Source organism: Ursus americanus, chromosome 5 (assembly GCF_024610735.1).
Source record: "Ursus americanus isolate L20-20 chromosome 5, mUrsAme1.1.p, whole genome shotgun sequence".
Classification (NCBI taxonomy): Eukaryota; Metazoa; Chordata; class Mammalia; order Carnivora; family Ursidae; genus Ursus; species Ursus americanus.
The window spans coordinates 51,425,586-51,450,924 of record NC_142131.1 but is presented as its reverse complement, the minus strand read 5'-3'; the positions used below and the strand labels follow the sequence as shown (position 1 = coordinate 51,450,924).

Here is a 25,339-nt window from a genome sequence, read left to right as displayed (position 1 = left end):
GAAATGACTCATTCTACAAATAATCACCTTCCCTAACTCTCCACTATGCCTGTAGCTATGCCCTTTCCACCAAATGTCTTGAAAGAGAAGTCTGCTTATTATCCCCACTTTTCAACAGCTGTTACAATCTGGTTTCTGTTTCTACCACATTACTGAAATTGTCCTTCTAGGCTTAAAACAACTCAAAGGTCTCCAAACGTTTTATTATTATTATTTTATTTTTTTAATTTTTATTTTTTAAGTAGGCTCCACACGCAGTTTGGAGGTCAACATGGGGATTGAACTCATGACCCTGAGATCAAGACCTGAGCTGAGATCGAGAGTTGGGTGTTTAACTGACTAAGCCACCCAGGTGCCCCTCCCCAAATGTTTCAAATGGTTAATCTCCATCAATGAAAAAAAAATTGAGTAGGTGTCTCAATGTATGAATATTCATTTATGAATTAGATACATATGCTAGTATGCAAATATATATACTGTGAAATAGAAATCAAAACAAATGATTTAAAAGGTGATTTAAATATAAAATTTCAAATATTTTCCCTAAGAGGATAGTCTCCTGCATGCTTTGGTCTCATTATTGATGGCAATGTATTTTATTTTATTTTGTTGCCAGCTCTATTGAGGTATAATACAGTAAATAAAACCAGTTTTAAGTGTACAGTTCATCTAAATTCAATGAGTTTAGACAAGTGTATAAAGTCTTCCAACCACTATCCCAGTCATAATACAAAACATTTATACCACCCCAGAAAGATCCCCTGTTCCTCTTTCTTATTTTATTCTTTCCCTGCACCCTGACCCTGGCAACCACTGACCTGCTTTTTATTACTAGAATTTTGCGCTTTCTAGAGTTTCATACAAGTTAAATTGCATAGTTGGTCATTTTCTGTATGTCTGGTTTTTTATATTTATCTGGATGCTTTTGAGATTCAGCCATGCTGCTCCAAGTGTTGGCAGTTCATTCATTTTATTTATTTATTTTTATTTTCAAATTTAAAAAAGTATTTATTTATTTTGTTAGTCATCTCTGCACCCAATGTGGGGCTCAGACTTACCCCAAGATCAAGAGTCACATGCTTCTCTGACCGAGCCAGCCAGGTGCCCCAGTAGTTCATTCATTTTAATGACTAAGTAGTTACTCATTGTATGACTCTACCACAGTGTGTTTATTCATTTACCTATTGATGGGCATTTATGTGGTCTCTAATATTTGGCTATGAAGGCTAAAGCTGCTATGAGAATTGACATGTAAAAGTTTATATAGATATATCTTTTGATTTCTCTTGGGTAAATATAAAGGAGTAGGATTCCTGGGTCATCTGCTAAGTGTATGCTTAGTTTTATAAGACACTGCCAACTGTTTTGTGAAGTGGCTGTACGATTTTGCATCCCCATTAGCAAAGTATGAGACTTCCAGTTGCTCCCACTTCTTTGTCAACACTTGCTAATATCAGTCTTTTTTTCTTTTTTCTTTTTTAAAGGAATTTATTCATGTATTTGAGAGAGAGAGAGAGTGAGCACAAGCAAGGAAAGCAGCAGGCAGAGGGAGAAGGAAAACCAGGCTCCCCACTGAGCAGAGTGCCGATGCAGGCCTTGATCTCAGGACCCTGGGATCATGACCTGAGCAGAGGGGAGAAGCTTAACCGACTGAGCCATCCGAGTGCCCCTCCCCCCCGTTTTTTCCCCTTTTTAAAGTAGGCTCCACACCCAGCATGGAGCTCAAGGCAGGGCTTGACCTCATGACCTGGAGATCAAGGGTCCAACGCTCCACAAGGGTCCACTGCTCAGTGCCCTGCTCAGTCAGGTGTCCCAGATTTTTAGAAAATTTAGAGTTGTGCAACCATTACCACAATCTAGTTTTAGAATATTCTGACACCACAGAAGGATCCCTTGTGCCTATTTGCAGTCAATATAATTCCCTTTTTATCTCCTTTACTGGCTTAATCAGCTGTATCTTTTTTTATTTCGTTAGAAGTACCTGTAGGGTTTTATTGTATATGCCTTTAACTTACCACAGTCTTTCTTCAAGTAATACATGTTTAGTGTAAGAATCTTAGGAAAGTTTATTTCCACCCCGTCCTCTCTTCCCTCCTTCTTTGTGCTGTTGTTACTCATTTGTTTCTCCATGTGCTATGAACCCCTCAAAGCATTCTTGATATTTTTCCTTTGAACTCACTTCTCTTTTAAAGAGTTTTTTTTTTAAGTTTTTATTTAAATTCCAGTTAGTTAACATACAGCGTTACATTAGTTTCAGGTGTACAATTTAGTGATTCAGCACTTCTGTACACCACCCGGTGTTCATCATGACAAGTGTGCTCCTTAATCTCCATCACCTATTTAACCCCCCACCCTCCCCCCCACCTCCAGTCTGGTAACCATCAGTTTGTTCTCTATAGTTAAGAGTCTGTTTCTTGGTTTGCTTCTCTCTCTTTTTTGTCCCTTTGCTTGATTGTTTTGTTGTAGATCTCATATGTAAATTCCACATATGAGAGATTTCTTTTTAAAGATTTTGTTTGAGAGAGAGAGAGTGAAGAGAGAGAGACAGAGAGAGAGCATGAGCGGTTGGGAAGGACAGAGGGAGGAGAAGCAGACTCCCTGCTTAGCAGGGCTCTATCCCAGGATTTTGGGGTCATGACCTGAGCCAAGGCAGATGCTTAACTGGCTGAGCCACCTAGGTGCCCTGAGAGATTTTTTTAAAGTAAGAAGAAAGTATATTTACCCACATACATTTTATGTCTGGTGTTCTTTGTTCCTTTGTGTAGACCTCAAATTTCCATTTGCTATCATTAACCTTCGGCCTGAAAGACTTGCTTTAACATTTCTCACAGTAGAGGTCCGTTTACGATGATTTTTTTCATTCTGTGTTCAAAAGTGTCTTTATTTCACCTTTGCTTTTGTAAAACATTTTTGTGGGGTATACAATTCTGGGTTAAGAGTTCTGTTTTCATTTAGCACTTTAGAGGTATTACTGTCTTCTGGATTGCATTGTTCTGACATGAAATCTGCCATCAATCTTTATTCCTTTTTGCCTTTTTCCTCTGGCTATAAGCAATGTGATTCTGCTATGCCTTCTGTTTGAGATTTCCTGAGGTTATTGCATCTGTAGGTTTAGAGGTTTCATCAAATTTGGAAATCTCTAAGCCATTATTTCTTAAAAAAAAAAAAATATATATATATATATATATATATATATATATATATATATATATATATATATATATATATTTATTTATTTTTAAGTAGGCTCCACACCCAATGTGGGGCTTGAACTCATGACCCTGAGATCAAGAGTTGCATGTTCTACCAACTGATCCAGCCAGTTGCCCCTCTTCAAATATATTTTTATACCTCCCCAGACCTGTCTTCTTTTTTCCTGGACTCCAATTACAAGTATATTTGTCTGCTTTATGTTGTTAGACATCTCACTGATGCTCTGTTCATTTTTTTTCTAGTGTTTTTTTTTCCTGTCAGTATTTCATTTTGGATGGCTTATATTGCTATGTCTTTACATTCATTAATTTTTTCCCTACAATGTCCAAACTGCTCCTTAATTCCATCTAGTTTATTTCACATCTCAGACATTGTATTTTTCGTCTTTAAGTTAGACTTACAACTTTTTCTGTCTTCGATGTTTCTTCTTAACATGCTTGTGCTTTCCTTTAACTTTCTGGAACTTACCTGGTTATAATAATGTTTTAATGTTTTTGTATGCTTTCACGTATCATCTGTGACATTCCTTGTGATTGATTTTTCCCCCCTTCCTCATTATGGGGCATATTTTCACTTCTTTGCATGACTACTAATTTTTGATTGGATTCCAGATACTGTGTATTTTATATTGTTGAGTGTTGGAGTTCTTTGCATGTCTGTATATTGTTGGGCTTCGTTGCTCTGGGATGCAGTTAAGGTCCTTGGAATTAGTCTGATTCTTTTGAGGCTTGTTTATCAGCTTTTTAAGGGTGAGTCCAGAAGACTGGCTTTAGTGTAAGCCAGGGGTTGGCAAACTGTGGCCCACAGGCCAGCGGCCTGTTTTGGGAAACAAAATCTTATTGGAACATAGCCACACACATTTGTTTACATATTGTCAGTGGCTGCTTTTGTGTTCCAGCTGCAGAATTGAGTAGTTGTGGCAGAGGCTGTAAGGTTATAGAGCTAAATTACGTAGTGTCTGATCCTTTAAGAAAAAGTTGGCCAATATCTGTGTGAGACTAACGTGGGCTTAGTACCTACTCAATGCCCCGTGTATTAGGAGGTCTTTCCATTTTCCCTGGTTGCACCACGGACTGTGTTTCTAATCTTCTGGTTTGCCTGCAGTATTGCATCTGACTTGCCCATCCTGACTTTTTATAATTATTCTACTTCCACAATGTCTTCTTCATCTGTGATCTGTTTATTCTGTTCTTCTTTGCTACCTCTGCCTCTTTTTCCTGCCTTAAGAATTAGGTTAGCTGGTCGTGCTAATTTCTTCCATCCTCCCCAAACTTTAGCCACCATCTGGATAGGGATGCAATAAATGCTTAGGCATCTAGAGTACAGAGTGGAGTTGTTCAGGCCCAGGGAGAAGACTCATTTCGACCGTTTGTTTTGATGTGGGGAAACGCAAGTTTTCTGGGAATTTACAAGAATAATTTCTAACATTTTTTTGTCCTCTTATTATATACCTGGTGATGTGCCAAGTACTTCATACATATCATCTCTAATTCTCCACAGCAGTTCTATGAGGGAGATATTTTTTTATATCCATTTTATAAATGAGGAAATTGAGGTTACCAGAAGTTAAGCCACTTTTCCCTGTTGTAAAAGCCAGATTTGGGGTCCAGGTCAGGCTGATGTGACTAGACTGACCAACTGCCCTGTTTTGCCTGAGATTTTCCTGGTGTTAGTACCGAAAATCCTGCTTATTAGTAAACCCCTCAGTCCTGGGCAAACCAGCATGGTTCGCTGCCCTTGTAAATTGCTCTGCCCTCCCTCAATCTCTTCTCTATGCTCACCTTATACTTTTTGCATAGTTTAAACTCTAAATGCTTGTTAACCATTTTACGTGGTGCTTGACACATGGTTAAGTGCTTAAAAGTAGGAGCTGTTATTACCAGTCCTATTTCTAACCCTACTGAATATATTATTGCAGACATTTGTTCCTCTGTTGGTCTTCCTGACATCTGAACATCATTCCTCTGTATTGGTCATCTCCTGCCTTACGAGGCAGGACCCATTTCACACTCCAGAGACAGCCAGTGGCAGAGGCTCATCCCCAACCCCATCCCCAACCTGGCAGCTAGAGCACAGGCCTGTGGCCTGATTCAGATCAGAAGCAGGGCCTGTGCAGAATCCATCCTTGTGAGAGTGGTGGTGGACATATCCTGGCTTTTTGGGGCAGCAGCCATGTTCTAGAAGCAGAGGCCTGGGGCAGAACTGTGAACTGCAGTGTCTGTTTCCAGTGGTATCAACAAGGGCTTCCTCACTGGACTAGGTCCAGAATGAATTTGGTGCTTGCTCCTGGCTGCAGAGGTTGTGACCTTTGTTCTCTGGCTGTTAAAGAAATTCTGTGACTTGTCAGATACCCTTTAGTAAGTTCTTTGTCTGCTTGAATTTGCCAGAATTGCTTTCTCGTCTCTGCAACTGCGAGCGCCGATTGATATATATATATATACCATCTGGACGTTGTGGGCGCTTTAGACTTAATGGATCCCAGAAAGGACTCATTACCTTCCTTCAGATACCTACATCATCTTACTCAGAATCTCACAGTTCCTCAGGACTTACTAGAGTGGTGTTACTTCAAATCAGAGAGTCAGCTTCGGCTTGGACTTCTCCACCCCTAGCCCTCTGGCATTTGCCAAGCAAGGGTCTGCCTCTTCTGGTGTTGCTTGCACTTTCCCCCAGGTTCCGTTGGCTCTTGCCTTGTTCTGACGTCCTCAGGGCAGAAAGCAGATGGTGTGCAGCATCCAGCGTCCAGCATGGTTTCTAAGGCCTAAGGATGAAGACGAAGCAGGAGAGTAAGGGAGGTAGATGGGGGCAGATTCAAACCCACAAAAGTCATGCCTTGGATGGGAGCGAAAAGAAACTTGAAGTGTTTGAAAAGAAGAGAGATTACAAAATACTGTTGATCCTCATTATTCACAGATTCTATAGTTGGAATTTTGCTTACTTGCTAAAATTCATTTGTAACCTGAAAATCAGTACCAGTGATGCCTTTGTGGCCATGTGTGGATGTGCTCTGAGAGGCTCGAGTGTGAGCCCCGTGATGTGCACTTTCCTAGCCGAGGGGGATGAAAGTGACGCTCTGCCTTCTAGTGTCAGCCCTGTGCTGTAAGCTAGTGTCCTTCTCAGTGTTTGTCTTGTGACACGTTTTCTGTGCTTTTTGTTAGTGATTTCACTATTTGAAATGGCCCCCAGGTATAGTGCTGAAGGGCTGTTCAGTGTTCCTAAGTGCATGAAGGCTGTGATGTGCCTTAGGGAGAAGATACCTATGTCAGATAAGCTTCCTTTAGGCTTCATTTACAGTGCTCCTAACCAGGGTTCAATGTGAATGAATCAACAATGTATATTAAATAAGGTCTTTGAACAGAAATACACATAAAACAAAGTTAGTTAGGCATTGATGAGTCGATGAAAGTGTTGTGGCCAGTGGCTCGCAGGACCTAACCCTGTATTTCTGCCTAGGAACTCTGGTTCATTATTTACAAATTCAGTATTTGTGGCAACTTTATGGAACAAAAGCCTTATGAATAATGAGAAATGACTGTGTTCTGGTGCTCACATTCAGCCCCTTGATCCTTAATAGTGCTTGATCTGGAAAAGAGAAAGTGACTTCATGGCACCCCTAGTTAGCCCTCCTGAGAAATGATTCTATCAGTCAAGATTCAACCAGAGAAGCAAAACCAGTGGAGGGTATCTTTTAAAATATATATTACAAGGAACTGACTTACATAACTATGGAAGTTGGCTAAGTGAGCCCAAAATCTGTAGGGCAACCTATCGGCAAGGGAAGATCACAAGCCAGCTGGAACCCATGGGCATGGCGGGAGCTGTTGTCCCCAGGCAGTGAAGAAGAGAAGTCCAGCAGAGGGAAAGCATTTATAGATCCGGCTGCTGTTGGAGTCTCTTTTGCCAGGAAAAGCTTAGTTTCTTTTAAAGACTCACCTGGTTAGGTTAGACCCACCAAAGATAATCTTCCTGGTTTGATGTCAACTGATGAAAGCCTTTAAACACATCTGTAAAATCCCTTCGGAGAAGCACCTGCTTTAGTGTTTGATTGACTAGCTGGTAGAAGGGTATGTATGCTACAAAATAGCTCTGCCCTGACATTGTCATTTAGTCTAGCCAGGGTGACCCATATGAAGACCGTCACAACGATGCATCAAATGTAGTTCTTAATGCATCTTATTTCTAGGAGTTAGAATGATGAACTCTGCATGAATGAAGTCACATGGTTTTATTTGGCTATCTTCAAATCAGTCCACATTTCATTAAACTCCTCTCCTCTTTCCTAGGTCTGAGTGTACATAGAGAAGGTACTTTGACAGGTGGGGACACCAGAGCACAGAGAAGTAAACAGACTCATTTAAGTGATGGGGCCAGAACCTGTGCTCTTAACCTTCCTCTCATGCTCAGTCTCACTATGGCGTTGCAACAAGACATTTCTTTTTTTCTTTTTTTAAAGATTTTATTTATTTATTCGACAGAGATAGAGACAGCCAGCCAGAGAGGGAACACAAGCAGGGGGAGTGGGAAAGGAAGAAGCAGGCTCATAGTGGAGGAGCCTGATGTGGGGCTCGATCCCATAACGCCGGGATCACGCCCTGAGCCGAAGGCAGACGCTTAACCGCTGTGCCACCCAGGCGCCCCGCAACAAGACACTTCTATTCCAGACTCCCACATATTTGGGGAGGGCAGGGTTTCTACAAGGACTGCGTGGGATCTGGTGGGCACTGGTTTTCTGGTAGAAGAGGAGGCATACTCTTTTGTTGGGGACATTAGTGTCCTTTGCAAGTGCTGGAACCTTAGACCCTAGTTCCAGAGCTCTGGTCCCTCTGGCCCTTCTCTTGAGGCATGTGCCACCCAAAGTCCTTTGAACCATCTCAACTTCTAAGTCATAAAAATTCCCCAGAAACTCTCTCAGATTTATTTCCTGAGGCTTCAACTAAATCTCCTAGCCTGGGATAGACATTCCCACAGAACTTTCCTATTAGCCTCTGGGCCCCCTTCCCCTATTCATTCATTCATGCATTCATTCATGCATCCAAGCCAGTGAGTGAATGAGCTTATACTCTGCGCCAGGAGCCTTGCTAGGTGCTGGGGATACAGCCGTTAACAGGATAGGCAAACTCTCGGTGCCTTCAAAATGATTACATTCCCAGGTCCCAGAATAAAAGGCCTGGGGGAGTAGGATTGCCTCTTCAACAGGAAAGCCAGATTCAGTGTGCCTTGCCTCCTGCCTTTTCTCATTCAGCAGATATTTGCAAGCGTGTATGTGTTTCTGTTTTATAGGTGAACACATTAAAACAGTTTTACATCATTAAAAGTCCCTCTTCATCGTCCTCACCCATTTTCTCCCTTCCCTGCTCCTATTCTCTACCCCAAAGATGACCCTTATCCATTTAGTGCCTATCTTTCCACATGTTTCTTCCATGTGTTTATAAACAAATGTGAATATATTCTGTTTGGAAGTATTTGTAATTGTACACAATAGCCAGTCCATAAATGCTTATCGATGGATGAATGAATCTGTTTTCAGTGTGTTTCTCCCTGGTTTTCTTGCTGCCCTCCATGATTTCTGAACCCTTCCTGGGCAGAGTGGCTACGCAGATGAGGAGAGCAAAGGCTCTGAGTTCCTGGTTTTCCCTTGAACCACATTAATTGGACACAGACATAAGAACTGGTTGTCTATGTTAACACCATCATACAACACCATAGGCTGGGTGGCCTAAACAACAGAAATTTATTTTTTAGAGTTCTGAAGGCTGGGCAAGATCAAGGTGGCAGCATGACTGGATTCTGGTGGGTGTTCTCCTCCTGGCTTGTAGATACCACCTTCTGCTCATGTCCTCAAATGGTGAGGAGAGAAGGTAGTGGGAGATCTCTTTCTCTTCTTACAAGGCCATAGTCCTGTTGGAGTAGGGCCTCACCTTTATGGTCTCACCTCACTTGACCTCCTAAGACCCTCTAGATAAAGTCACACTGGGATAGGGTTTCACATATGGCTGTTGGGGGAACACTGTTCTGTCTTTAGCCCTGTCCGTGATGTCCTGGCATGCCTTAGGGCTACCACATACAGAGCTGGGCTGCCCCAGTGCCCCTGGTTCAGGGTTCTGCTCCCAGTGGGCACGCTCTAGGATGTTTATTGACTCATGCATTTCTTAGAGTAGAACTACTTTCCTGGGACCTGGGGGAAGCTGAGGGCCTCCCAGTGGCCTCCATCCCTAGCATTCCATTTGAATTAGTGGAAATTTCAACCACCACTTTGTGAGTGGTTCCAGATGTGCATACTGGGGAGAGTGAGATGGCTTGGGGAGAGCTTGATAGCTGGAAAGACAAGCTTAAAATTAAAAGTTAAATTAAGTTTGGGGTGTGTGGCAGCTGCCATCACCTGAAGGTCCAAGAAGGGGAACAGTGCCATCATGAGATGCCTCAGCCTGTTAAAAATAGGGGCTAGCCCTGTGCCTTCATGAAGCAAGTGGCAAGCTAAAGGCAAGTAACTAACCTCTTCCCTTGGCCCAGATCTTAGTCGGTTTTAAAGGCTCAGAAGGACAGAGACAGATGCAAGAGAAGGAAATAGAGAATCCACACAGAGTGACAGAGAAGAGAGAACTGTTCCCTGGGAGATTGAGGGCTAATTAGTCTTTGGAAGGCGATTTCAAAGGAGAAACTGTCAAGTGCCCACAGAGAATCTGTTGTGGGGATCGTGAGTCACTGAAGATGGCTCTGAGACACATTTCTGTAGTGGTTCAGAGGCTGGGATGAAAGACTATGATGCAGGGTTTTAGGGGGGATGGAGTGGATGACGTTTGTGGAAGAAATATTGGGGGGAAATGAGCTTATGGCTTGATGTGGCAAGAATGCTTATAAGGCAAGCCAAACATGAAGACTCTGTGTTATTCAGAAATGAGATGTCTGCTTGATGTGGGAGAACCATGTGGCAAATGGAACTGCAAAATTAGATCTACAAAAATCAAAGGTTTGATCGAGGACCAGGACTGTGAAGCTGGTAACCTGCTGTCAGGGTGGGTTGACTTGCATCAGCCATGAATGTGGACTCAGGGACAGTTGTTCAGCATGGGGAGTTTATACCAGGTAGCTGCATTGGAGAAACTTGCCGTGCGTCATCAGGTAGCACTGCAAGAAGGTACCAGAAGGGTTAAGAGCCTAGATCTTGTGATCAGGTAAGCTCTAGCACTTTCTATGAACAAGTCACAACCTCTCTGAGCCTCAGTTTCCTCATCTAGGAAGGTGGGTCAAAAATAGTACCTACATACTAGGGCTGAAAAGACTAAATAAGGAAGTGCCTGGAAGAGGCTTTGTTCATGGTAAATGCTCAACAAATATTAGCTGTAATTATACCAGTTAAGCAATACAACTTGTGTCCTTACGATAACGACATTTTTGGTCAGTTTCTCAAGCCAGAAAGAATAGACATGTGAAGAAGGAAATAAATAGAACACAGGTGCAGTCAAATGGATTTTGGCCAAAGCCATGCCAAAGGGAGCAGAGGAGAGTGCTCGAGCTGTGGTAGGAGTGTTTACCAAGTTAGGAGAGGGAATTGAGTAATTGAGAGGTATGGGAGAATTGAAAGGGAGAAAAAGAAACAAAAGCAGTGAATTTTACATTCTTGTTAGCCCCACTGCCACTGACTTGGGTAAAGCACCCACTATGTACATTGTGCCCTATTGGATATGGGAATCTGTGGAAATAGATGGACTGGCCCAGGTCATGTGGTCTTCACAGGACATGTTGTGATGAGCAAAGTGAGTGTAGCCATGTTGGAAGAATTAAACACCACACACAGGCAGGAAGCACTACCCCAGCAGAGGCATGGTTCTGTCTCAGGGAGGATCCACCACCTCAGGGATGCCAAATATGTCTAACAGAACCTGAGTGTCCACTTTTTGTATTGGACTGTTCCATGTGCTCAGTGAAATATGCAGCCTTATCTCCCGCTTTCATCCCCGTTTAGAAGAAGGAAGGTGGGGAGAACGTTGAGGAAGATTTAATGAACATTCCAGGAGAAAGGAGATGAGCCCAATGGGGGTGGGGGTGGGGGAATGGGGTAGGAAAAGAGAAAAGTTCCAGTTCGAGATGATGACATAGGAGGACCCTGAACCCACCTCCTCCAGGCACACACCAAATCTACACCTATTTGTAGAGCACTTCCTCCTGAAGAAGAACTGAATGCTGACTGAACAGCTTCTGAAAAACAAGATAGACACACAGAGAATAACGGCAAGAGAGAGGAGACATGGTAACAAGGGGAACCCCACCCCCCAGGCTGTGAAGGATAGTACTGAGGGACCATGAGCAGATTTGTTGGCCCTGGGGCACAGAGAAAAAGCTAAGGTTTAGAAGGGCAACTAGAGGGGCGCCTGGGTGGCACAGCGGTTAAGTGTCTGTCTTCGGCTCAGGGCGTGATCCCGGCGTTATGGGATCGAGCCCCACATCAGGCTTCTGCGCTAGGAGCCTGCTTCTCCCTCTCCCACTCCCCCTGCTTGTGTTCCCTCTCTCGCTGGCTGTCTCTATCTCTGTCAAAAAAAATTTTTTTTTTAAAAAAAGAAGGGCAACTAGAATATAAAGAAACCAACTCTAGAATTCTGCCAAACGGAACTCTGGGCCAGAGAGGCTGACGAGTGCCACTGTTTTTCTTCTCCATACACCTTGATAACATGGACAGAGCAGAGAACAGATTGGTATTTGCCAGAGGGGAGTGGGGCGGGGGGATGGGCAAAAGGGATGACAGAGAGGGGGAGGTGCAGGCTTCCAGTTAGGGAATAAGAAAGTCACGGAGATGAAAGGTACAGCATAGGGGAGGAGCATTGTATGGTGACAGATGGTAGCTAACTTGCAGTGAGCATAGCATAACATAGAGAGGTGTCAAATCACTAGAATCACTATCTCATAAACCTGGAACTAACGGGTAACACTGTGTGTCAGGTATACTTCAACCAAAAAAAAAAAAAAAAAAAGATCAGATGCAAGGGATATTGTTTTGACGGATACCAGTATGAGTCAACAAGAATGTGGGAGAAAGGGAAAGAACCCAAGAGTTTTGACCTGAGCGACCATAAAATCCTCTGTGCAGAGGTGGGGGGCATTGGAGAAACTTGGACCAGTGGTCATCACATTTTAGAGTGTTAAAGAATCACCTGTGCAGCTCCGTACTGCAGATGGCTAGTACATATCCCAGACCGACGGAGTCTGAATTTCCAGGGTTGGCCAGAAATCTGCCTTTTTAGCAGGCACCCCAAAGATTCTGATGCAGGTAGTCTGCAAATCATACCCTGAGAAAAGCTGGAATAGAGAAAACGAACATCTTAGCCTGGCTCTCCAGAAAGCAGGATCTGAGGAAGAGCTGTGGTGCTAGTACTTAATCAGGGTGATAAAATCCCAGGATGGTGAGGGGGAAGTAGGAAAGTAGTACATTGATTTTTTTGTGTGTGTTGGCTATCATTTCAAAATAAGCCATGAAGATTCAAGCGGTCCCTCAGCGTGTGGGGTTGCTCCAGATAGTTTGCAGGAGGAATCACACCTCTGCATACTTGGAGGGGGAAGGAAATAGAGGGGTCTGGCCCTTTCCCCACACTGCTCGGACACCTGTTTTCCATTGGTAAAATTCACTCCAGTGAGAACTCAGTCCCCTACTTTTTAGTCCGTTGGTCCCTTAGTGACTTCTCTGGAAGCCAGTGTCCATGCCTCTGGTAGCAGAGTGGCAACCAGGGTGGGTGGGACGCTGGCCTGGAGGAAAATGGAGGAAGGAAGCCCTTGAGGGCACGTGAGATGGTGCACAGCTTTGTCCCCTAGGATGCTCGACAAGTCAGGCTGGCAAAGGTTTCCAGTCCCCACAGTGAATTACAATTTTGAAGCTGGATTAAGAAGAAAGATTTGAAGGGAAATTATCTAAATAGAGTTATGTTAACAGTGCTAGGAAGAACAAAAGCCTAGATTTGGTATCCATAGTAAATGTCTTTAAATTCTTTTTGATTTGTATTTCTTGCCCCAGGAAAACTTCCAGTGAAAGAAGACACTGATGATCAAATGACACACGAGAGCAGTTGCAGATTTTTGCCAACGGGGGCCTGCATAAATTCAAGGTATCACCTGTTTACTTTATATCCTGAATTAACTTTCTACCTTCCCAGTCCAGAGTTTTAATAAAAGGTTTCACTTGGGCTAGAGAGCAAATGTGTTTGTGAATCTCACCCAAAATCCCACAGCTTTTTCTCTAAAGACCTGTAAGTTCCTAAGACACTCTAAAAGGAGTATAAAAATAATAATTGTATTTCTTGAAGGCTGCCAATGGTATACCGGGTTCCAGAGAGTCATAACCTGTTTGACGCTTACGTGAAGCTTTCCATCTGTGTGTTACCAGGACGTGGCTAACATTACACACTGGCAAATGGTATTAATCTGTCATAGAAATGGGGGAACTTAGTTTCAGAAAGTTTAAATATCTGATCATGTCTTATAAGGAGCTGACAACAAATAGACCATTAGATTTATTTTCCAGTATCATCCTGAACCATATAAAAATATTTCAGGTGGCTGTGAGATCTGATTCTAGGAAGAAACATCTCTTGAGAGTCGTGAAGATGTTGATAACTCGGTAGTGAAGGGTTGGTTTTAGTTTGTGTGTATATGTGTGTTCCGGGGGCAGGGTGTAAAAATTTGGAGCTGTTTTTAAACGCAGTCAATGGACTTGGGGAAGGTGAAGGGTGGGTGAGGGTTGGTAGATAACTCATGGTTTGAGGTAGAGGTAAAGGATGGAGAAGCAGACATTGTGTTGGTTATTAAGTACCTGTAAGCAATGTAGTTTTGAATTGACAAGTAAAGAAAAGGTGTTGAGCAACTCAAGGGGCAGAATGGGGAAGAGGAAGAAATGAGAGGCTAGTGTCAAGCAAAGGAGGAGAGAAGGAAGGTAGGATGGGAGAAAGGAAAGAGAGAGATTGAGATTGTGGTTGTTGTGGGAAGGGTACGTAATCCATTAAGGAATTTATTGCAAGAGCTATTTGCCATGCAGAAGGAATGGTTATTGGTGACTGGGCAGGTAATGTTCATTCAGAAAGGTTTTATTGAACAATTACATACATGACATTGGGACACCAATGGGAAGAAGAGTTTGTTTCTTGTTTACTGTGGGACATCTTTTTTCCCCTAAGCCTTCAGATGCATACCTGTTTAGAAAAAGAAAGTCAGCAATGATGGTTGAACAGGATGCTTTGTCTACAAGGTCTCTCCTAGCTCTAGAATTCTTTGATTCTGGGCCATGATCCCTGGGGCTCCATGGAGTGTATAGCAAGTGTGTTCATTGCCGGCTGGATCCCTATAGGGTGGGCAGTTGTTGTTTTCACTTCCTGCCCCAGAATCTTATTTCTGTTAGATAGTATTATTTCAGTTCCAGATTGATCGAAAGTGTAACCAAAGGCAACTTCAACATAAAAGTAATGTATTGGCTCACAACACTGGGAAGTGTTGAGTGGATGCATTCAGAATGGCTTAATCCAGGACCTCAAATGCTGTCACAGTGTTCCAGTTTCCCTCTTACTTTTTGAAGTTCTGCTTCCCCTCGGTTGACTCCACTTTCACATCTTTTCTTCCCTATGGCAGCAGGATGACTGCCACAGCTTCAAAGTCATCACCTTTCAGTCCCAAACCTGGGTAGAGAATATGTCTATCCGAATGAACTTCCATGCACATCCTGGAAATCATATACCGGGTTAGGTCTAATGCCCATCCTTGAACCAAACATTGTGGCCAAAGGGGTTAAATTGTGCTGATTGGTCAGGACTGGGCCACATGCTCCCCCATGCTAGAGCCTTATGGTCTGGGGAGTTTGGGACAGCGTTACCAGAACATGGGGAATGCATTCTGGGTAACCCAAAATTAATACGGGGCTATTCCAGGCTCAGTGAAACCCAGGAAGAAACCTGAGATACTGATCCAAAAAAAATGGAACAAGAAAAGGCCAGCGGGGGTGGAAGCAAGAAAGAATTCCAGTCCACAGATGTCTCAGATTGAATGTGACGTGTCCAGGGTGGCAGCTCACTGCCCACTCAGGTTGCCCTTTGCTCCCTGGGCTGACCAAGGATTTTGTCTAACCCTGGTACATAGTTACTTTCAGGAGATTACAGGGGGGAAATACTCCACTTCCTGTGTAGGATGACACTCTTCACCCTCCCCTCCCACGCAGGCCATATGTTCATTCTAAGCCTCTGCATCCAGCCAGAAAAGCCCTTTGTGTTTTCTTGGCAAAACTCGAGCCCAGTAATTAAAGTCCATATGCAAAGCTGCTACCTCCAGCCCACACCGAGGTCTTTTAATTAGTATGTAATTGGTAAGAGAGGTACTATCAAATAGCTCCCAGTCTGGCCGGCTGGAAATGCCGTGTTTGAAAAGTCCCAGACCAGAGAGGGATAATAAATACTTTAAGTCCCATCTGTTGAAATGATTTGTTTAAGGTAGAAATTTCTGTTCTGTTACTATTTTTACCAATTCTGCTTATAGCATTTCTTAAACCCTGTAACAACTAGCAGAGTATTCACTGGAGGTAGGAATGCGAGTAAATGAACCAGAAGAAAGCTTAGCAAATCCATGGGTGTTTTTTTTTTTTTTTTCTTTCCTTCAAAGAAATTCATAAAATGTAGTGGGGTTGGGGAGGGAAAGAGGTGAGCTGGGCATTTGGTTCGAATGGCTCATCAGGAACTCTGGGGTTATGTCCTTTCATGAGAACAACTGTCAGGGAAGTCAGCCTGTTAACTATCTGTGGTCTTTGAAGTGAGCAGTGCCCCTCTCTTTTAGCATGGCCCCCAAAGCACTGTGTGAGTCTTTCTCAGTGCGAGGAAGGACTTTGAATTCACCTTGGTAAACCAGGGTCCTCACCTGTAGAGAAGCAAAGGGAACAGAAAGCAGGGAGGCTGAGATTTCATTGCCCTGTGGAAGCCATGCAGACCAGAGTAAAGCTGGAGTAATCATAATGATGATGAATAGTAGTAGTAGTACTAATAGGGTGACCTCATCATCATCGTCGTGGCAGCCAGCATTACCATGCACTCACTATGTGCCCAGCACTCTGCTCAACATTTTATGTGAATGGTCATCTGATCTTCACACCAATCTGTGAGGTCCCTGCTAGTGCTCTCCCCTGTTTTACAGATGAGAAATCTAAGACTCTAATGGCTTGACTGACTTGCTGAAGGTCACCAGCTAGTAAGTGGTAGAGTCAGTGTTTGAACCCCAGGGGTCTGACTCCAGAGCCTGGGCTCTTACCATCATACGTGCTGTCTCCTCCCAAGCATCACTGAGTGCTTTGGTTTTGCTGGAAGAATATGTCATGGAAGAAGGAAGACAGAAGGCAGATGGCTGAGTTCCTTCCAGGTTCTTTGTATTCATTTAGCCTTTGGAGCAAATCAATAGTCGAAACTCGAGGTTTAGAAACGCAGGCAGTTATGCAACATGGCCTTCAAGGAGAATGAGTCTGAGGCCCCTCTCAGCTCTTGAGACTTCACAGTTGGCCCCCACCTGTGGACATAAGAAGGGTGGGTACTCTATGGGCACCACATCCAGAGCAGGATGTGAGAATGGGGTGTGTGTGGAGCTTTTAGGCCCCTAGAAGGCACATATAACCTTGGATGGGCCTTTCGTCTCCCTTCATGTGGCCAGAACACTGAGGGTCTTAACACTCTTCCCTCCAAAGGACCCCTCTCTCTCTCCTGTCCTCCTAACTCTGCTACTTGAGGGATAAAAATACGACCTAACCTTGCCCCATGTGCCCTTCTAGATGGAAGTCCTCTTGGAAGAGAGTCTTGTGCTGAGAGATGATTTGGAGTAAGGCCCATATCCCCTGAGAGAAGGCCTCATTGACTGGCCTTTTTTCAGTTGTGGTCTTGTTCTTTTGTCTGCCTCTTCGTTCGTTCATTCATTCGTCATTCTCATTCTTTCCCTCAAGTGCAGCCACCTTCTCTCCCTTGGTTGGAGAGGGTCTGGGGAGGTGGCCTAGATTTACTCCATTCTGGGCATTGGGTCCACCACCCCATTAGTCTTGCTTTTCTCTTCTTCTGTGTGTTAGGGTGGTAGCTGGCTCTTGTGGGAGGTTCAGATTTGGGCCCAGAAGTGAATATTCAAGGGTGGCTCTCAGGCTTAGCTCGTCCTAGTAGGGAGCTCATAGCCCAGCTAGTCTTGCTGGAGTCCTGCTCGGAGCTTGAGACCAACCCCAGCCAATAACAAAGTGTTGTTCTGCCTAGCTTTGTTCTCTCCGCACCCCTTTTCCCCAGGGGCCTTGTAGGGACAGTGTCTGGTTTGTGGCAGGACTTTGGTTGGTCTGTGCCTTGGCCAATCCCATCATAATGCCATATTACTCTTGCTCCTTCAGACTCCTGTGCATGCACCCAGGTACTTGCCTGTGGACGTTGGGCACACTCTGTTAGCCAGCTGAGATGGGTCAGTCTGGGTGGGTGGGATCTAGATTGAAGGAGATGGAGGAATTTGTGGTAGTGTTGTGGTGCACTGAACGGAAGGCCAGAAATGAAAGCATTGGTGTAAAGTAGCATAGAACCAGGAACGAGGGTAAGGGAGGGGACAGCTGTAGGAACTGACAAGAAGGAAAGTCAGAAAGTCCGGCTTCTAAATGGAAGTCCTCTTTGTAGAAAAAACTATGGCATTTAAAATGCCATATTTAACATAAATTAAAGGTGATTAAGGCTAGAATTTGGAGTAAATGTTATTGGTCTGACACTTAAATCCTTCTCGAATGTTTTCTCCTTACAGCATAATAGTATTTCAGGTTTTGGTTGTAATGCCGTATTAATAGATTGATCAGCTCCATAAGAGAAGTATTTATAGTAATTTTCATTTTTGCAACATTTAAAGCAACAATTGTTTTAAAAAAGTCTTTGTAATATTCCTGATAAAACTAAGGGCCTTGCCTGACCACTACATGTAGTTTGGTTGATATCTAGGGATGGTTCCAACGTGCAGACTCAAGGTAGGTTTCTTGGTGGCTTGTCCGCACCTGCAGGAGATCTGGTGCACCCACTAAAGTTACAAGGCAGCTATTAGCCACGAACTGACACCAAGATTAGAGGTTAAACTCTGAATTGGTTTAAATGGTATCATGTGTCCACCAGGGCAGAGTGAGGTGGGGGGCATGTGTTTGCCAAATGGTGGGAAGTCACTCCAGCCTGGGGAAGAAAGTCTTCTGATTAACATGAGCCACACACCTAGAGAAGTGAGGTTAGGGTAGACTTGTTGAAAAAGCCTTGAATCTGGAGTCAGGGAGAACTATGTTTTGCATCCTGACTGTGTGACCCTGGAAAGTCTCAGTTTGTCATCTTAAAATGGAAATGATAACACCTGACTTATAAAAAGAGAGAATTCATTGAATGTGAACTCAGGCAATTCTTGCTGGCATAAGCGCAACGAAGTTAGACCAAGCTGCATTAATAGGAAAACAGCAGCAGCCCTGGTGGGAGATGGAGAATTGGGCAGAAGCGTCCAGCCTGCTGGACTGGAGCATGGTGTGATTGAGAGAAAGGTTAAGTCCCCCAGCCCTGGATTAAATTTTTCTCCCTGCTTTCTAGTTCCTTCTGTGAGGCAAGGAATACAGACTAGCCCAGCAGACTGCTAAGGGCAAGGACCCTGGATACAAGGAAGCCTGGAGAAAAATTGTAAACTGAGGAGAGGGAACTCTTCAACAGTAGCTGAAATAACACCTTGCACAGAGGAGACACTAAATACACATTTATTAGGCAAGACAATAAAGGTAGATGACTTTTTTTGAATCTGTATTGTTAGTGTCTCATTCATGGTTTTTTACCTCACTGATACAAACAGGTATCTCTTTATACATGATGTAAAAATAGAAGCAGAAAAAAATCAACCTAGTGGTTGGGCTGACTAGATAAAATCAACTAAATAAATTGGAATAATGATACCTGACACAATCCTTGATTCGTTCAGCCTGATGACAGGGGACATTCCATGGGCCATACACTCCTACTGGGGGCATGGGGAGAGTCTGTGCATGAGATCGTTAAGCTCCCTGGTGGGATTGTGAGGAGAGAGATCGTTAACACATGCTCACATAAGCTGGGTGGCTTCAGATACAGACAAGTGCTATGGAAATGATCGCTCATGTAAACGTCCAATCTCATAGAAGGGGAGGTACACAGAGAGACGAGGGAGGGATGCTTGTGCTGACATCTGAGAAAGGGATAGGAGTGACCAGGCAAAGGACACAGTGAAAGCGAGGGTGAGGAGGGGCAGAGCACTGCAGGCAGAGGGAGTAGTACGTGCAATGGCCCGTGGCTGGGTGCAGTGTCAAATGTGTCCTTGGTATGTAGAGAATGCGGTGGGTGGAGGGGAGGGTGTATGGAGATGAGGAGGGAGGTGAGCAGAGGCAAGTTCATCCTTTCGTCTTCTCATCCTCTGGGCAAATGGTTGTTGAACAGCTCTTGTGTGCCAGGCCAACTGAGGTGCAATGGCGAGCAAGATGGACCTGGTCCTTGGGAGCTCACAGCTCATAGTAGAGAGGATGCTCTTTCCATTACTATGGTAACCTAATGGATTATTTAATTTCTAATTGTTGTTTTTTAGGATCTCTTATCTTGCTAAATGTAATTTCTTATTTTGAAAAAATGACAGCATGTTCTGGGTGTCTGGTGTTTTGTGGAATAACACATTCCTGATGAAGACATTGCTTTTCAGCTAAAGAAGTCTTGAGGTTGAGGGCAAGAGGGTCAACACAGGTATTCTGTGTTGATTGTGATTAGTCTGTTGATTGACTTTACTCACAACCTTTAGGACATGGTCTTAGGAAGTCTCAGCATTTGCAAATGCCAAAGTGAATCTGTCTGGAAGGAGATGGGTAAGAAATGAGCTGTTTATTAGTTAGTGGAACATTAGTTGCTGTTAACAGATAAACATTAACATTTCAATGGCTTGCTGTCTAAATTTATTTCTCACCTGCTGTTCCTGGTCAGTGGGTGGTTCTCCTCTAAGCAGTGCTTGGGGCTCCCTGGTTTCTTCCATGTTGTCACTCTACCCTCCCCCTCATGTAGCTGCTAAGATCACACAGAAGGGAAAGAACGTGGCAAAGTACACATGGGAGGGTGTCATGGACCTGGCCTGAAAGGGCACCCATCGCTCCTCCCCATATTCCACTGGCCAGAACTCAGTCATGTGGCCACATCTGGGAGGTTGGGAAATGTAATCTAGCTGTGGGCCCAGGAAGAAACAGAAACCGTTTTAAGGACCAATGAACCGTCTCTACGACCATCTACAATTTAATTTTCCTGGCACTTAAAAAAAAAAAAGCTGAAGTTGGAAAATATTTCAATTTTTATATGTTCATTTGTGATCTAAATAATGGCACTCTAAAAATGATTTGTTACTTTTACTTTCTTTTGTCTCTTTTTTCTTCTTTTCTTTCTTTATGTTGAGAGTTAGAAATTTCCATTAACTTTATTTTTATTTTACAGGCTTGAATATAGCCTGCTTACCTTTCATATATGTCAGTCTAAAAATGTCGGTGGGCAATTAATAATTTAGAAAACCACTTATCTCCGTTCAGAGGGGGAATTAGAAGTGTGCAGTTCGCTTTGGAGAGCGCAAGATAATTTAGTTTTAAGGACACCTCATTCTGAACAGATGAAAGGAAAGGATGGAACTCAGGTTCTCCCAAACCCTCAATCTCTCTCTCCATCCTTAATAACAAATGGGGGAAGGAAGCAATAATGGGGCCTGTTTTTGAGATCTGTTAATTTTCGCCATGATTATATTGCGCTATGAAATGTGAAAGACATTAGGGACTCTGAGTACAGTCCCCCTAAATGCCCCATTGCCCACAGGGAACCAGCCAGAGGCTGGGGTTGGCTTCAGATGGCTGGACAGGTGGCCTTGTAATTAAAACCTTTCCCTTCTAACTGCAGGCCTTGTTTTGCCAGGAAACTGAGGTGAAGAAAATGTTCTAGTTATATGCCTATACCAGCTGCTTTGAAAGCTTCCTTACAGCTGTCCCCAAACCATAGCAGACAGCCACATCTCTACTTTCAAAATCTTGGGGGCTTAGTGTTATTTGAGATGGGATAAGCAGGCAGAGAGATGAGGGAAGATTTCTTCCTGATCTCCAAAGTTCTGAGCCTTATTTGAAGAATCAAACAGCACACACACAAAAGTCTGGAATGCACGCATTTCCTCCTTACATGCAGTCTGTGAGACGGGGGCCATTATCCGTCCTCATTGTATAGGTGAGAACTCCGAAGCACAGAGGATTTAAGTAACTCCATCAAGGTCACACAGTTAAATGTCAGAGTCAGGATTCAAATCCAGGTAGTCTTGACTCTAAATTCGGCCTTTGGTGACCACTACTCTCAGGCATGTCCGAAATTTAATTCCTGATCATTCCCCACGTAGAGTCTCTGCCTTCACTTTTTCTCTATGTCAGTTCACAGCCACATCATCCTTCCAGGGGCTCAGGCCAGAAACCTGGGTGTGCTCCTTGACTTCTCCCCTTCTCTCCTACCCCACGTAGCGGAAAATTCAGTTAATCGTGTCTTCAGAATACATCCAGCATCCCATGATTTCCGTTGCTCTGTACCACCTTTGTCAAAACCGTCTGTGTTGCAGTCCCTTTTCTACAGTAGCCTTGACATTGATCTATCCACTTGTAGTCTTGCTGCCGCCCCAGGCTCTTCTCATCACACTGGCCACAGTGATCCAGCACTGGGAGGCAGCTGTACTCCACAACACCATTCTGGGACTGAGGGTCATTCTCTCCTGTTCCCCTTCCCTTGCTTTGCTGTGTTCATTTGTAAGAAGGTCAGAGCTCTCTATCGTCATTCTAGCCCACAGAAAGGGAGTAAGAAAGGAAATCCTGGGCTGCCATTTGCTATGCAACAAATGATACGAAATTTGTATACATCATTTCCATTCACATTTTGCTGGTAAATAAATGGTCACCTGGCCAACCTATCTGTGGGAGGGGGGGATCTGGAAAATGAAGTCTCTGAATGGATTGCCATATTCCAGCTCTCCTAAGAAGAGGAGAATGGATCTGGAGGGTAACCAGCATTGTGCCAGAATACAGGAAGGGAAGTGGGTAGACCACTTAGATTTCTTAGAGGCCTAGGGGAGCGTTGACAGTAGCTTGACAGTAGCTCAGTAAAGAGGCCGTGGAGATGGAAAGAGGTAGACAGATTTGAGATGTACTTGGGAGGTGACCTGGGGTGGGTATAGGGGCTGAGGGGAAAAAAAACAAAAAAGAATCAAGGATGACTCCCAGATATTCCTTTTATGAGAGCCAGAGTGTTGCCTTTTTCTGAGCCAAGAAAGCAGTCATTGGAAATACCTATTTCTGGAGCAGCCTCCTTTGGCCAGTGTGTGAGGCCTGTCGTAGGGGCCCCTCTTGCATCACTGGAAGCAACCATGGCAGGTTGAAATGGCTCAGAGGAAGGGTCTGAGGGGCAGTGTGCTCAAATGATGAAATGCATTTTATCTTGAAATGCTTGGGAGAAAGGAGGAGGGCAGCCTGTCCTTGGTGCCTTGATAGGCCAAAGTGCCGGGCAAGATGGAGATGACCTAAAAGAAGCCAGGCGCCTCAGAGCCCATGTTGTGCTTGCAGCCCCAGGTAGGTCTGAGTAGCTGCTGCTGGTTTGGGGAGAGGGAGGAGCTAGGCAGGGGCGGTTACTTCTCTGCACCTGAGCCAGAAGGGGTCACGCTCCTAGCACCTTGATGCCCCTTAATGTTGAGGGCTCTTAAGTGTTTTCTCTGTCTCCTGTTTGCCTGATCTGAAGCACGGTGTGAGGAAATGTGTTTGCAATTAGAGTAGGCGAAAGGCTGAGGGTCTGGAAGGATGAATAGCTCACACAGCTGGGCAGTTAGAAGTCCTGCTTATGGCCATTTTGAGCAGCAGCTTCTATGGTGGGTGGTGGTGGGAGGCTCGGAGGGCACAGATGCCTTGAGCCTGATCCATTCCGAAAGAGCCAACAAAGCCAAGTTCCTCACTCTGAGTCTGGGGGCAAGATGCTAAGCCCGAGATGCCCGACTCGTGTTGCCTCCTGTGAGAATGTGCCTGGAGCATGGCCGGTTGCTATGAGTGTCAGCTATTTTAAAGCATTGCTTATTATGAATTTCTAAAGCCCTCGTTGTGCCGTGTACATTTTTCTAACCTGCCTATTTTACGACTGAGAAAGTTGAAGTTAAGTCACCTGTACGAGTAACTGAGGAGAGTCAGAGTTTGAAACCTAGCTTGTGAATACTCTGGTGTTGACTTCACATACTGGCTCTTTTAGTGTCTACAGAGTTAAGTGTCAAGAGGGCCAGGGTGGCACGTGACACCCCTGGTCGTGCAGTTTAGGGAAAGGGCTCCAGGCATGAGGTCAGCAGGCCTGGGTTTGAGTCCGCATTCCCCTTCGCTAGTGCTGGGACTATGTGTCTCGGGTCACTAGTAGCCTCCTGGAGTCTGTGGCTCTTCTTTATTTTGTATTATTTGTTTATTTATTTTTTGTGGTCTCCTCTTTAAAGGGAGGAGTCACCACTGCTAGCCTGTCTTTAGGCATCATTGGGAGAGTCCCACGAGACGGCACCTGTGAGGGTACTCGGAAGTCAGCCAACCACAGTGCAGCCCGAGCTCTCCCTGGTGATCTCAGAGAAAGCACCAGAATACGGACACAAAGCCTCAAATGCTTTCAGTTTCAGTCGGTACTTACTGTTTGTGAGTAGGGAAAGGTGGTTTGATGTTGGAAAACCCAAGGTGTGCTTATGGGAGAAGAAAAGGGAAAAAAAAATACTTTGAGGTACGTGTCAGAGAAGTGGGGAAAAGCGCTCATTTCCCTGTGGTGACTGATGTGTTACTTAGCGATAACAGAAACTCTTGGATCAGTGAATGTGTTCATAGAGCCAGTCTCACCTACGTGTCGGAACAGCCTGAGACAGAGTCGTCGTCATGATCCCCGTCGGAGAGAGGCAGAGGAGGCAAGCGGGCATGCCGCTGCACTCGGCACCATCTGAGCCTAGAGGCTCACTCCCACACTTCCTGCCTGAGGAGCCATCTTAACCAGGGGAACTGGGACTGAGCAGGCTCAGAGCTCACCTCCTAGCAGCAGAGCCAGCTCCTCACCTGAGTGCTAACTAAGCCACGCAGCCAGGAAGGTGGAGGATCCTATGAAAAAACCTGTGATGAGGATTCTGGGAATCACCTTCTCGGTTATCTAGGATCTGGATTTGTCCTAGCCAGCATGCAATCAAAAGCAAAGTGGTTAATGGGTCTTTGTGGGAGGTTTCTCCTAACCTCTTTTGGATGGCGACCTTTTGAGTTTTGTCTCTGACATTTACCTTTCAACAAAGCGGATTTCTCCAACCCACCATGTGCGGGCCTCTAGCAAACTCTGACAGGGTCTCCTTCCCAGTTCCCTCTCTTCTGCGTTCCCTTGGGCTAGCCAAAAATTGTCATCACAGCTCCTCCTCCTCACAGAGCTGACAATGTCCTGAGGTCAGAACTTGCCTGCCATTAGCTGAGTAGAAATCAGTGTCTTCCCTTTGAATCAGGTGGCCTTGGTGGCATTAGGAAGTGCCTTTGTCATGTGAGCCACACCCTAGACATCATTTCTTATGTGTGTAAATCTCTGGGAGAAAATGTGCACATTCAACAAACCTCATATCTTTTATGTCGGTTCTTTTTAGCTTCCATACCAGGATGAGCATCTTCTAACCTGGTCTCCAAATTCCGCATTATATTGTCTTTGAACTTGTCCACTTCTCTGCACTGAATATATTCAGTTTAATCCAGTCAATCAAAATCTTTAAGATTTTATTTTTAAGTAATCCGTACACACATCATAGGGCTCGAACTCCCATCCTCCAGGTCAGGAGTCTCATGCTGCACCGACTGAGCCAGCCAGGTGCTCCCAGATTAGAATATTTTGGTTGAAAGGCATGGGCTTTTTTTTTTTTTTTTAATGGTATAAGAGAAATAATTAATCATATAAGAATATGCCGATAATACATTGTTAAGGGAAAAAAGATGCAAAAAAGAATATATAGTGTGATACTATTCTTTTTTTTAAAGAACTTTTAGTATTTAAGTATAGTTGGCATACAATGTTATATTAGTTTCAGGTACACAATAGTGTTATTC

The 25,339-nt window shown here is 44.2% G+C and overlaps 1 protein-coding gene across 12 annotated transcripts in view; it reads left to right on the top strand.

Annotated features, from left to right (window-relative positions):
• The window catches only part of LOC123790207 (uncharacterized), a 385,091-nt gene that overhangs the window by 100,738 nt on the left and 259,014 nt on the right, over positions 1-25,339 (top strand). For all 12 annotated transcript variants that reach the window (XM_087862175.1, XM_087862176.1, XM_087862173.1 and 9 more), the window contains one exon: positions 13,214-13,304. The gene's annotated coding sequence lies outside the window, so the exon portion shown is untranslated. The remainder of the gene's footprint in view (positions 1-13,213; positions 13,305-25,339) is intronic.